At 35.8% G+C, this 14,757-nt stretch overlaps 1 long non-coding RNA gene across 2 annotated transcripts in view; it reads left to right on the forward strand.

The window, feature by feature from the left end:
- The first annotated feature begins 1,947 nt into the window (after positions 1–1,947).
- The window catches only part of LOC121077503, a 71,808-nt gene continuing 58,998 nt past the window's right edge, over positions 1,948–14,757 (forward strand). For both annotated transcript variants that reach the window (XR_005824094.1, XR_005824093.1), the window contains exons 1-2: positions 1,948–2,084; positions 13,062–13,237. This is a non-coding gene — a long non-coding RNA (uncharacterized LOC121077503). The remainder of the gene's footprint in view (positions 2,085–13,061; positions 13,238–14,757) is intronic.

A 14,757-nucleotide genomic window follows, 5' to 3' on the forward strand; every position in this document is an offset into this window, starting at 1 on the left:
GAAATTCATTGAGTGCTATTTAATGCCCTTGTGTATTACTGTAATCTGCATGGTGTTGGTAGAAGTAATAGAGTAGAATAAGGAGAAATACCATCTGTGTACTGACCAATTTGCAAATGGAAACCAAACAAGGAGTAGATTGGAGCAGCAGTGTTCATCATCTGGCTGCAGGATCTGATGCAACAGTCACAGAGAGCCTGTGCTGCTATTATACCTCTCTGCATAGCAGACTCACATCTGGCAAGTGAATTTCAAGTTGCCAGTGTTTTTATGCTTCATTTGTATGGCCCAAAAATTATCTACCATTTATTTTATATAGACCATAGATAAATTACGATTTTATCTCATAAAAATTAAAAAAAAAAAAAAAAGGATTCAAAGTGTTCCCTGAGATGCAAACAGTTCTTAGGGAAGTTAATAGTTCCTCGGAGAACTGGACTCTAGGTAGGATTATGATGGTTAATGATTCACATGGGAATAGGCAAAGTTGTTATTGTCTAAATAAATTCTAAAGGCAGATATCTGACAGATCTGGTGTCTGAAATAACTGTTTTAGACTTAGCTACATCCATCAGCTTTTTTTTTCTCTCTTCTCTTTTTTTAAAAACTAGTTGTAAGATACTTAAAACTGTGTGGATTATGATGTGCTATTATTTAATCTGGCTGATATGTTGGATTTGCTATTTTACTCAGAAAACAGAAGGAAAAAAAAAAAGCCAGCATAGAAGGCTCTGTACATTAACAATGTCAAAGAATTTCATGCATGTTTACAGATTTGTTTTAATAACAGGGCAATTTGTATATGAAAAAAACAAAATACCTTGGAAGGCTCTTCCTAGTCCTAGCAAAGTAAGGATGAAGTTAGTAAAGAGTAAAGGATGGCTTAAATTAGCACTGCACTTAAATGTCTTTTTCTCTCGGTCTTTTGTTGTGCAAAGAGGAGAGAGCTGCTGCAGTTTAGTTTGGTACTATTTTGTACTCCTCTGCTGATAAGAACAGCTTGACTGGGTGACAAAATATGAGAGGTTGTGCCCAATGAAACTGCTGAAATTCTCCAGAGAGATTACTGCCATTATAGAAGAGGTAAATACAGTGGATATGATGCACTTAAATTTCCAAGAAGCATTTTATGAAGTATTTTAGCTGATATTTCTGGCTTAGTTGGAATGCCATTGAATATGAGAAAAACAAGGTGCTGGAGTTAATCAAAACAAGAAAAACTACCATATTAATCCAGAATTTATTGACCTATTTGAGAATCTAATACTCATAAACATGAGGATTTTCTTGACCCCATTCTGTGCCTTACTATGACTATTCCACCCCACTGCCTTCTAGTCTAAAGGTTATTGATTAACAATATATCTATTAAATTAGACTATATTCTTATCTTTGGTGTTTAACTGTCTTTTCCTGCAACAAGTTATGGCCATACATCTACATACTATATATCACAGCAGTTCAGAAAAAGATATCTTCTTGTCACAACATTCATGTTAGTTCATAGTTTGTAATTTATACCACAAGTAATAGATGGCATTTGTTCATAAATGAATTACACAATTGGGAAGTAATTCCTAATTCCAATATATGGAAATGATGATATACCTCAAAACTCTGTTTGTTTGAGGGAATTATTTCATTCTCATTGAAAAATCAGCTTTGAAAACAAGGTTTGTTTGTTGGTTTTTCGGGGGCCTAGCCTTGGGGCCTGTCACACGAGTTTGAATGGCTGCAGGGCCCGTCACAGGGGTTGGAATAGCTGCAGGGCCTGTCACAGGGGTTGGAACGACTGCTGGGCCTGTCACAGGGGTTGGAACAGCCACAGGGCCTGTCACTCGGATTGGAACGATCACTGGGGTTGAAGTGGCTGCTGGGATTGGAGTGGCCACTGGGCCTGTCATAGGGCTTGGAGTGGCTGCTGGGCTTGGAGTGGGCTCAGGGCCCGTCATAGGGGTTGGACTGGCCACAGGGGTTGGAGTGGCCACTGGGCCTGTCACAGGACTTGGAGTGGCTGCAGGGCATGACTCAGAGGTTAGAGTGGCCAAAGGACGTGGAGTGGCCACAGAGTCGAATGCAGCTCGGTAAGCATAGACCAATCCCCATCACATTGCAGTGATTTGTGTATTTCTGGAATTGTCAGGCTGATGACACACCTTTTTCAAGCATTCTACCAGTTTTTTAGGATTTTGCAGTTAAAATAGTTTCTGAGATATGGTTTCCAAAGTATGGTGTTGACGGCAATGCTGAGTACAAATACCAGATTAGTCTCATGACCAACAATTTTATCATATCATAAGCCAGTGTTACACCGTACAGTAAAATAATAATCTTAAACCAGCCCCCGGAAAGGATAAACAGCATGACTGGGAACACATACAGTAAGTAATGTGCTATATAACTCAATTTGGAAAACAGGCACAGCAGACCTGAGATCAAAAGAATCAACATTGTGGCTAGCAACTATTAAGCAGATCTAATGCTTATAACAATTTTGTTTTAACACGTTCTGGTCAGATCTGTTGTTATCTCGGCCCTTTGAGCCCCATGTTAGATGCCGAAAGGACTGTTGTGGTTAATCTGGCTGGCAGCTAAGCACCACACAGCCATTCACTCACCCTCCCCCCTCCCTCTATGGGATGGGGGAGAGAATCAGAAAAAAAATGAAAGCCTGGGGGTTGAGATAAAGACAGTTTATTAGGACAGAAAATAAAGGAAAATAATAATAATAATGATAATAGTACTACTAATAGTAGCGTGTACAAAACAAGTAATGCACAATGCAATTGCTCACCACCCGCTGACCAATGCCCAGCCTATCCCTGAGCAGCCGCCCCCCCACCCTGGCCAGCCCTCCCATATTAATTCTTCAGCATGACGTCAGATGGTATGGAATACCCCTTTGGCCAGTTTGGGTCAGCTGTCCTGGGTCTGTCCCTTCCCAGCTCCTGCCGTACGCCCAGCCTGCCCACTGTCAGGACAGTGCAAGAAGCTGAAAAGTCCTTGGCTTAGTGTAAGCACTGCTCTGCAACAACTAAAACATCAGTGTGTTATCAACATTATTCCCATCCTAAATCCCAAACACAGCACCCTACCAGCTACTAAGAGGAAAATTAACTCCTACCTGAAACCAGGACAAACAATCATAATTTAATATGAAAACTTATCAAAAGGTATTGGCAGTATCAGTGAAATACTGAAAAAGAGTCTTTGAGGAGTCTGCCATTACTGAGTTATTGTTTGCTTTGTCCACCCTTCCAAGTAGGCTGTTAAAATAAATAACGTGGTTTTGTTCATCTACTGCAGTAGTTCCCCTGCAAAGAGTAGCTCTCCGATCAGTACTGCTAAACTAATTTTCAAACCTCTGCACTATTGCTTAGCACATAATAGCTATTGCACTTACCCACATCTCTCCACTACTACTTTGGGATACTTAGAATATAAATACACTGAATGACACCTGATAGTTTGAGATCCTTCAAAGAAAAGAACTATATGAATGTGAAGCATCATTATTAAGCAATAGCAACTGAGTTGCAGACCATTAACCTAGTCAGTCATTAATTCTGAAGAAATCCTCTGTGCTGAACTTCTTTTTCTTCTTATAAACACAATACAAAGCAAAGAATAAATCCCACAGCTATATTGACTTTTTTAGTGGGTGATAATGCCATTGTTATATTGCATGCTATAATTACCGTGTACATTAACTAGTCCATTCTCGCTGTAACACTAGTAATAGCCAGTAAAGGAGGGAGAGAAATGCCTCCCTAAGTGTTAAATCCAAACACAGCAAATATTTGTATTCCCCATGCTCTAAGCAAAGCTACTTGAAATAAGTTTCTCTCACCAAAGAGCTACTTCATTTGGGTAGCTATTCCCTGTTAGGAACAGTCTCCTGCCTCACTGTTCTCTCTCCTTACAAGCATCAGGAATGCACCTTTCCTGCCTCAGTTTAGAGACAGAGGAGTTAAGTACCTTTAAAGAAATGCTCTGGGCCATATCCTCCCCATCATCAGGTCTTCACAGCTTGAGAAAGGGTGGGTCAAAGTGCCACATACAGTATGTCAGATGTATTGATAGAGAACCAGACCTCTATTTCAGAGTTAGGATTATAAAGCATTAGAAAATGAGGTACGGTTGGCAAGCCCTCATTTTGGATGAGGTTTCAGGCAGAGTTTTTATTAAATGTAGGCCTATGAAGCAGAAAGAAAGGAAAGAGGAGGCAGCTGCAGCATATCTACCTATTGAGGGTCTTTAGTGAACATCTGGCAATCAGAGTGCCACATCTTCACTCTAGTTGCTTTTGGTTCTAGTGGCAGTTGAGCCTGTGCATGCTGCAATCTCGATCTTGCTTGTGTAGACTTTTCCTTGACTATGCATTTCTTTAAATCACTCTTCCTTCTGGTGGGTTATTTTCCTTGTTGTTATTTTTTTTTTCCTGCATTAAATTTTAGTGAAAGTTTGCTTATATCACCTCTCCTTATCAAGAAATATAATCAGAGGAGATTTTGAAACAAGTTAGTGCAATCTTACAACTTTTTTTGTCAATATTTAAAAATGAGGCAGGCAGAACTCTTTACCTGCGAATTCTCAGTTTCATAAAAAGAAGATCAATTTGCAGCCATTCTGTGTGTTACAGTGACAGAAAGAGCTTTTGTATTCATTCAGACTTTTAATAAAGGGTTTGACAGGACCTTTTTTAGAGTCTCTCTCATTGGCAGCAGGGATTTTTTTTTTTCTTCCTGGGAATTTGCTTTACCCAAATATAGTTCAACTGAGAAAAGGCGTATTTTTTTTCAAAGTGAATCCCCTTGTTTGTACATTTTTTTAACTTTAGCACTGACAAAGGCCCAAGGAGGTTTAGTGAAAAGTTCACATGGTGAATCAGTCTCTGGCTAGGGATCACTGATGCTATCACAAATCACTGTACTTGCTGCACAAGTGCACAGGGTAACTTCACATAAAAGACAGAAATAGGAAAGTATTGAAAAGGTAATTCCATCCAGAAACATCTCAGCTTCATTCATTGAGGTATCTCATTATGAAGTCCTTGTTTTTAGCCAAAGAAGCTGAGGATTATTTAGCACTTTGTACCATAATGTAAAAAGATTTCAGTAGAGGTAGTTTTATGAAGAAACTTCATATCCAGGGAAAATCTTGGTGCAACTGTACTGAACAATTTCAAGGATTACTTTTAGCATAACGGTAAATGAACTCGTAAAATGTGCTTTTTTTCTTTAATATTAAACTCATTTATAAAAAAATATATAATTTGATTATGAAATGATCTGTTTTGTGAAACCTTAAGAGTTATCAGTTTCTTTTTGTTTCCTTGATTGCCAAAATATTTTATAGAATTTAAGTGTATAATTTGTGTTAGGTATCAAAGAATAGCCAGATTAATCTCAGTAAACTTTATTACTTTACAAGTATGAATGCCAAATAAAGCATTCGTTATTTAAAATCTACCCAAAATTCAGTGGCATAGATTATAGAATACGATACCTTATTATGAGCTTGTTGACTATAATAATTGCTGCTTTTTCTGCTGAGATTATTGATTTTTCGAGATTGTTCTCAGGAGTCTCATTGACAATATTTCAAGGCCAGTGGTGTCAACAATGATAGGATACAATGAGTTTTAATTCAATGTATTCCTTTTCTTAAGTCCCTTGATACTTTACACTTGAACAGATATGACAGATCTTCTGGCAACATTTATGTGAATATAAGATATATTAAATAATACGTAACATTTCAAACCTCCTTGGAGCAGTTTCCATGGAGATCAAAGGCATCCACTAGAAATTAAAATACAGAGGATCCGAACTTATGGAATGGAAATATTTGATATAAGTTTCTGAAATCTTGTTTCAGGAGGTAGGGATACATCTGCTTGGTTTATTTGGACAATATTTGTTCTGTATGCATGACTTTTTGAAGAATTTAGGAGGTAGAATAAACACTTTTTAAAAAGGAATAAAATATTTTTAAAGCTATGTATTAGAAAGATTAAATTCACCCCTTTACTGAATAATGAGCAAATAATCAAGCTTAATGTAAGAACTTCTGTAAGAAACTGGAAGGGATGAAATCCACTTTCCTTAGGCAGCTCAGATGGTATGAAACACGAGCACCATCCCGTAGCTGCACAGACCCCAGCTGAGGCATGAGTAATGGCACCTTCCCTCTAGTGAGCCCGATCTGCTGGATGTATGTAGACGTGTAAAATCTTTCTTTTGGTCCTTCTTTTGTTCTAGTCACATTATACTTTTTAAAGAGCAATGCCTTCTGTTATGGCAGGACAACACTTACATACGTTGCCAATTTTAGCCGTGATGCCCTGGAAGTCCAGGCATGAACAATTTTGCCCTAAAATGAACCAGCCTTAACAGGATGGGAAAAAAGCATTGCCAGACATAAGTGAAACAATGGTATTAACTACTGAGATGAATATGCTTTTAGGCCCAGAGTACTTTGTTTAGAATTAAAGTATTATGCTTTGACTGCTGGGCAGGGAATTGCCTCAGAAATAACTCCCGAGAAATAACTCCCGAGAGCAGATTTCCGGTTTGTTGGTTAGCTTCTGAAAATTCAAATGCCCAGTCTAACCTCTGATATTAAGTATGTTTTTATATTACTTTAATAGCTGTCAGAAATTGTGTGTCACCAGCAGTGGAGCTGCTTATATCAATTTTTAAATACTTCCAAAGCATTTTGAGTAACAAATACAAGATTGCCCAAAGGACTTGAGGAAAGAACAAGAAAAAGAGAAGGAATAAAACCAAAATGTTTCTTCTGCTATCGATTAAGGGTTCCCTTTGGGGGAAAAAAAAAAAATATGTCTTCTACTTTCTCATCATGATTAATAGTTATAAGAAGTATGATGTATAATGACAAGTCCTACAGCGGAAGTACTGTGTAATCACCAGCATCTGAGACTATGGTCAGGAGATCAAATAAGAGCAAACTGATAACGGTAATTATATTCATTTATTTCATTTTTTGATAGAATCCTGCAAGAAAGAAAGAAAGAAAAAAGCTAATTAAATATAAAAACAGATGGCAAGGAGATCTTTGCAAAGGTCGACATTATAAAAATCTTAGCTCTGAATTATCTAAATGGATCAGACACATGTAATTTATCCAAGAGAATTAAAAATACAAACAAAAAGCAATTGATATTCAGAACAAGATAATGAACTCCGCCACTAAAAGGAAGTGAACGGTACTAATAGCCGGAGATGAGAGATCACTGAGTTTGGCCTCTAATTATTGGTTTGTTTATTCTAGCCTGATTCAGAAAGTGGATATCTGTATAGGAGCTGTTTTATGGCAATATAATATTGACATAATCTGTATTTGGTTAACTAGGAGAGAAAATATATTCAGCTCTTTCACCTTCTGCAAGTTGCTTTGTAGATTATAAAAGCTTGAACTCATTTAAAGAGTTCTAGATCAAAGCAGTTAGAATACTTTTGGTTTCCTCCAGCCGGAGTCCATTTTTTTTGTCTCCTTCACTCTACATAGACCATCATTCTTAAAACAACTTTTAAAACGTATGTGTTTCCTTCTGAATGGAGTTTGAAAAAATCATGAATTTACATGGCTTTTTGCATTATCTACCATGGCTAATGCGTTACATAATTTTAGTTCACTGCAAGAAAAAAAAAAAGCTCCTATTCAATGGCACTAATATTGTGAACTCCTGTAAAAATATATGTATTTTTTAATCATGTAGAAGTAGAAATGTTTAGCAAAATGAAGAATAGTAAAGCATAGTAAAAATTATATCTTCTGAGAGGTATCCAGAAGAAGAAAAATAAATCTTGATTTGTCAGTGTAATCTTGAGATTTTAAAAAAATCTCAAAGCCTTCATCCTACATTTGTATCATATTTTCAAGCTCTTTTCCATTATTATGAAGACTGGAAACTCTTACCTCTTCAACTTGATTTTATTTTAAAGAAATGAGAGCTGAGTTATCTAATCATTTGTCTGCAAATGCCACCAGAGGCTGTGTGGGAAAAGCAGATGAATATTGCAAAAGTTTTGACAAAAATACTGTTGTTATCAATGCTATATAGGTCCTTTTTATGAAATCAAAATGTCTTAGGAGGAACTTCAACAGGCTGCATGCAAGTCTAGCTAGTTGCCGTTTTTCTCTCTTAAGACTTTTCTGTTTGATAGGGTGTAAAAACACAGTCACAGCATCGGATATATACAAGTATGTTTCATTGCAGACAGAATATTAAGCAGCATCTTGTTGCTTTGTAATGGTGAGGAATTCTTGTTTGAGTTTATAAAAGTTATACTTCTCCATGAAGAAATGAGCTTTCTCTTCCAAGAAGGTTCTCTTGTCCATGAAATTATCCCTGAATTTTGAAGAAAGGACAAGCTGTGAAAGTGTTGGACAGATATTTTAAAGATACAAATATCCCAGATGGGCATGATTTTCTCTGATATTCCCAATGTTAAATCAATCTGGAGGGGGCAACCCAAGGAGAATCTCTGATGCTTTTTATAGTTTGAATGGAGTTTCCATTTAAAATCAATATTAATTAGCAGTTAATACCAGAAGAGGGGTTCTCATTTGTCTTACTCAAATCCAACAGGGGGAAGAAATGATCTTAGTATTTTTCACATGGTGCTAACAGGTTTCCAGCATTATTTGAATCAGTCACAAACTGCAAAACAGACATTTATCATGCTTTTAAGGAGGTGTTTTTGAAAGTCAAATAACATCAAGCATCAGCTTCTTTTATCTCAGCATTGGCTTTGGAAAAACAACTCGGTGGCTGAATTTGGTCACCCCTGCATCAGCAGTTGATCTAATTTTGTTTGTTGCAAGTACAAAGTTTTGTGATATGAACAATACATTCTTTCTGATGTATGCTTAAGTAATGTGTAGTTTAAGGTGAGGTGAAGGGTATATTGTTGTTCTCTTTTATGCAGCTGCTAAACTACTAGCTGGAAAAGCAATGGAAGAGGAAATGATATGTTTTTTTGTTGTATTTTTTTCTTAAGTAAGAGAAGTACACAATTTGAGTTTTGTTTTTTTTTTTTTTTTCCCTGGGGGGAAAAAAAAAGCAAAAAAGGAAAGAGAGGAAAAGATCTATACCAGATTTAATTTAGCTGGAAATATTTCTGACCAGGAAAGACTAGTACAATAACAAATCCAGTCACTAAAAGATCACTAAAAGCACTAACCTCACACAGGTTGCAGTGAACTAAGTGTAACCTAACCTTACCAAGAAAAGTCCTGCTCTAACATAACCAATATGGGCAGTCCCATAGATATTCAGGTATCTGAACTGTTCTATAAGGAATGATTTGTAGTTTCAAGTCTTAGACTTCTGTGTTTCTCTTCATATTGAATACAAGGTTTAAAGGTGAATATAAAGATTTACATGGCCAAATACTAATTCTTTTATAGAAAGACATGGTATAACCGTCTAGTATCTAACACGATAGCTGATCTTTAACTGATTTTATTTATAAAGTATGCCTGAAAGAGACTATGACTTACTTCCATATAGCAAATGTATAGGCAGCAGGGAAAGAATTCATCAAATAGCAAAAGGAGAACTTGTTCTAGTCTAGCAAACATGTAGTGAGTTCAACAGAGGCCTGGTCTGCCTTACACAGAAGAACTGTTCTTCCAATGAAAACTGACTGGCTGTAGATGACAATATTTGAGACAGTTTATATTTTCAATGGAATAGTTTTCTGTCAAGAAATGCTTCTCTGTTAGTCTTTGAGGATGCTGCGGGATCATGTTTGTGTAAATGTGATAAGGAAATAAAGTATTTTAATTTAAAATTCATTGAGCTTGAAATACCTTACAGGGTTCAAACCACGCTTCTTAAATCATGTGGTTGGGAAAATTCTATTGCATAACAACAAACAAACAAAAAATAAACAAACAAAAAATCTTTGTCTTTATCTGGGACCAAAACTTATGTTAAAATGTCAGTATTTTCTCTAAATACTCTCCTAGGAAATTGATCTCACTTTCAGTGCTTTATGCATAAGGGTTTGGAGCTCTCTTCCAAGCTTTATACTAATAATGAAGAAGCTGTAGTTATCCTTACTCCTCCCCATCAATTGTGCATGGTATTGTTGGATAGGAATCCATTACGTATGCTTTCCAGAAAGGGGACTGATAGAAGATTCCAACTGTGAGCCAGCAGACCTTCCTATGATGCTATTGTGCCCTCAAAAAGAAATGAAGAGCTGATTCAGACTGCTGAAATTCTTCCATTCTGTAACTGTGCATGTTATTAAGAGAATAACGTATTTTCTTCTGTTTTGAGAGACAGAGGTCTTCCTAGATGTAAAACTAATATGATGAACTTTACAGCAAATATTGTTCTTTCCCCAAACCTGTACAAATGTGTTGGTTTTGATGATGAATATATAATTAATGAACCTTCCTGCTGTGAAAAAGAAAGAAGAATGAATGATACAAACCTGAGGGTACAACACAATAGTGGGTAAAGATGGCAGCAGAATACTCAGATAAAAAACCAGGAGCTTATTTTACTAGAGTTGAGCTCTATATAGAGCAGGACAACCCATGATGTCATTTACCCTGGTCACTTGTGTTTCATTTCTATGTTGTTTTTATGTCTGCATTGGGAAGATAGTAATCTTTAGAAGAGACTGACAAATAATTACGATTTTCTGGATTTCTATTTTGTCAACTCCTAAAAGAGTCGTATGGGAAATTCGGACAGAATTTTGTGTTTGATGGTGTCAAAGAGAAGGCAATAATGGAGAGCCTGAAAGAGGAGGTTGTTTTGTACAAGGGACAAATGAAGCAGCGTATCTTTTCAGAACCCTTTTAAAATGTTCTTGAAAAAGTTGAAAGGCATCAAGACCAGAGAGGAAGATGGGATGAAGGCATAGATAAAAAAAAGGTGTATACCTTTTCTAGATGGTACAAGAAACAAAATTTCTGAGATTTATATGAGTTGGGATGATGTGTTTATATGTCTTAAGGAGGGAGTAGAAGTTGAAAAATTAAATTATAACAACTCATGAAGAATTAAGTCTGACCAACTCTTAGACAATCTAAGGTTCAGTATTCCTAACAAGTAGCAATGCAGCACATACACAGACATCTCTCTATATATCTGTCCTGTGTTTAACATTTGTCTCTTTTGGTTTCATTTCATGTTCTTCCCCTTTGAAATACACCATTTCCATAGTAACCAATGTCATCAGTTCAGGCAACAATAGGCTACCCTGTGACAAGTGTGATAAGAAGTCAGCTTTTTGAATGGATTTTAAATTTATAAAGTGGTTTGTGAACTTAGCATGAAGCTAACATTAGAAGCATTTTAATGATGCATTTCACGTTAATGAAGGATTTTAATATTAAAAGAGCACATTAATGTAAAATGAAATATAATTCTGTGTATTGTATGAAAAGGTTCCGGGAAACTATGATCATCATGCAAGGCTTTAATAAACCAATAATCAAATCAAGACTGTGAGAGTAATTCCTAGTGAAAACAAATTCTGAAGAAAAATTACAAACTTTTGCTGTTTTATGAATATTTCGTCCTTCTTTTAGCAAAATTTTGAAATAGCCCGAGATTTGTGTTTCTAAAAACAGTGGATGACACCCAAATTCTGCTACTTGTTTTAAGACTGTGAATGTTACGAAACTGTGATCTGGGTCATTGTTGAAATATCACCATGGCTGCAAAAGTAACAGAATATTGTTCACCAGTAAAAGACATAAAAAAAAAAAACAAAAAAACTTGTCATTTTTTTACAGGAAAACAGAATGAATTATCTAATTAATTCCAATGATTTTGTAAATTTCCTAAAAGAAAATATTAGGTTTTGCATCTGAAAGCTTTAGTTCAACATGTGCTTGTTCTCTCTTGAGCTTTGAAATTTGTGATAGAAAAGTTCAAAGTCAGAATTTTTGATAGTTTTGTAACTTGAAGTGCACCTTTGGGAAAATAGTGATAGATTAAACAACAACAAAAAAAGTGCATATCTCATCATAGTCTTCTGTTGTAAGATGTGGGGACACTCAGCTTTTGAGATGAGAAAAAAGTATTTTCATTTCAACAGGGTAGAGACATGATATCCTGTATCTAATATATAATTATATGTAACTTTCTGGAAAAAATAATGGCAATCAGATATAAGTTCCAATCAATATACTAACTTAGCTTAGATTCTAATTTTAAGTAATCAATTGGAGCTTCTTACCTTTGTGTGAGTTTTTTCAGTTATGTGTTTTTGTTTGTTTGTTTGCTTGCTTTTATGCGTGTATTGGTTTTTGATCAGCAACTTCACAGAAATATAAGAATAAAGTGATAAAGTGTGTTTTACTATCAATTTTGTGCTTCTTACGCTGTGGAGGAAAAAAAAAAATAAGATTTTTCCACTGTTTCTGGAAGTGAAATTAATGAGGCTTTTATATTACCTTCCTTTCCTTAGAAAATGAAGACCGTATGACTGTTTCCCTGACTTCACTAATCAGTCTCAACTCAGTGTTTGCAACATAGGAGAGAAACAGAGATCTTAAAAATAACTAAGGTCCTAACGAATTTGTGGAAAATAATTTGTGATACAGAAAAATTGGTGTTCCACCCAAAGAGGAGATTTCAGTACAGTGATTCTATAGTGGATGTGAGAAAGGGAATTTAGCATGCTGTGGTGGAACTATACGGGACACCAATTCACACAAAATTTGGCTTCATTACGTTCACAGTTTTCTGACACTCCCCATTTGTTTCTAAAGCAATGAACCAAATGAACCAAGAGATATCCCCAGATAAATGTGATCAGGCTAGAATTAAGGCCAATATTTAACCATCAGACTTGCTAAGATGTTGATAGAAGAAAAAGTAAAAGCACAAAATGTGCTGGATTCAGATAAGAGATTTTTTACAGTTTGTTTTCTTCATAGTAGTAGTGCAATAGAAAATTAATATTCAAGGACCTCATTTTTTCCTGCTTGATTAAAAATGTTACAATGCTGTATTGCTGTTTAAAGTAATTGGCCCTTTTCTCTTATTCTCTTTCATCTAGGAACAGCAGCAACTTCCTTTGGCCTCACCAAAGTGACTTAAGCCTCCAGCAGTAGCCTTTTGGGAGTCCCTGGCTGAAACTAAGACATAACTAATCTCTCCTCCATTTGCATATGAAATGATCTGCACTGCTACATCATTTAGCTTCCTGACTTCCTCTTCATGTCCTACAGAAAGGTAATTTCTTGGTTATTATTCTAAAACTGGCTTTTCCTCTTCTTTTCATACTTTTCTCCACCAGAATGCTCTAACATTATTATTTTTTTTTCCAAAGAAATTTGCTACATTCTGATTTTAGTCTGTGGTTTGCTGTTCTGTGGACTAACATACCTTCTACAAAATTAGGCATTTCTGTCCAAATCATAGGCAGAGGATCAATTACTTTCTGCTTTCTTACTTTCAAATACAGCACAATTTGTCTTCCTTTCTTCCTGCCTTTCTGCTCTTTCCTCTTTGTTCTTTCCTCCTGTGGAAAGTACAAGTTGCAGGCCACATAAAAGACTTAGTTTTGAGTTTGGCACTGGAGACCTTTAAAGTCTTTCAGTTTAGGAGTCCTGAGTTTATCTGGGCCAAAACTTTATCTCCAGGATCCAGAACTGCCCCACAGTCTTTCTTCTCCATTTTTTTTTCCCCCTGAGCTCAAGGTTCCTTCTCTGCCAGTCAAATCCCAGAGCATGGTCTGATGCACAAAGTGACAAATTTAAGACACAAGTGGTTGTGGAAAAAGTGAATAATGAGCATGAGATTATTTTGAAAGATGATCTGAAATTAAATAAACAAAACTAAGTACAACAGTTTCTGGCAGAAAAGACGTGAAGGTTGAAGGGAAGGAGTCCATTATCAAGTGCCTTTGAGAAGCTCTTGTGTGGCAATAGTCATAGATACTGCAGCTAATTAGTTCCCCACAGAAAATGTATTTTCCTCTTATGAGAACCTAAGTATTGAATATGAAAGACTGGTTTCAGTAAGTATAATTCTGCATTGGAAGAAAGCCATTTCTGGAGGACAAAATGCAGGTAGGTGCTTTTATTTTATTTTGTTTTATTTATATATTTTTTTCTGAACACTCAGAAGCCTTTAAAATTGCACAGCCATTTGTAGAAGTGATTGACACCAGAAAGCAACTTGAATTATTTGTATGTATATATATATATGTATGAACTATATATATATGTATATATACATATATTAGTGATAGATTAGGAAAACTCCAAATAATGCATTACTATGAAGTTATGAGCTACACAGGGTTTTAGAAACCTAGCAAATTTTAAAGAAACTTACTTGGATCCTGATGAAAATAAATATTGGAATAATTTTCCATTCCAAAATTATTTTCTGTGATGAAGAAAGTATATATATATATGTGATTTTGCAATGGTTTATAAATTCAAGGAAATTTGTTTATTCCCCAAGGCTAGTTATTTTTATTAGCCATTGCTGTTGATAAATGTCTTACCCCATTCAAAATAACATCCTCCAGCTAACAGAAGATGGAGGGGTTCACATATATGTGTGATTCCCCAGGCTTTGTCTGATAAATTTATCTAGTAATGCAATATTATGAATAGTAAAAAGAAATATAAACATCTAAGTGTCAGAGCAAGATATTTACAATGTTCATCTGATAGCTGTGGGGGTGGGTGTACAAAACTTTTTGCCTTTAGTAGATTCCTTTATGGACAATTGTTGGTCCC

Source organism: Cygnus olor, chromosome 13, assembly GCF_009769625.2.
Source record: "Cygnus olor isolate bCygOlo1 chromosome 13, bCygOlo1.pri.v2, whole genome shotgun sequence".
NCBI lineage: Eukaryota > Metazoa > Chordata > Aves > Anseriformes > Anatidae > Cygnus > Cygnus olor.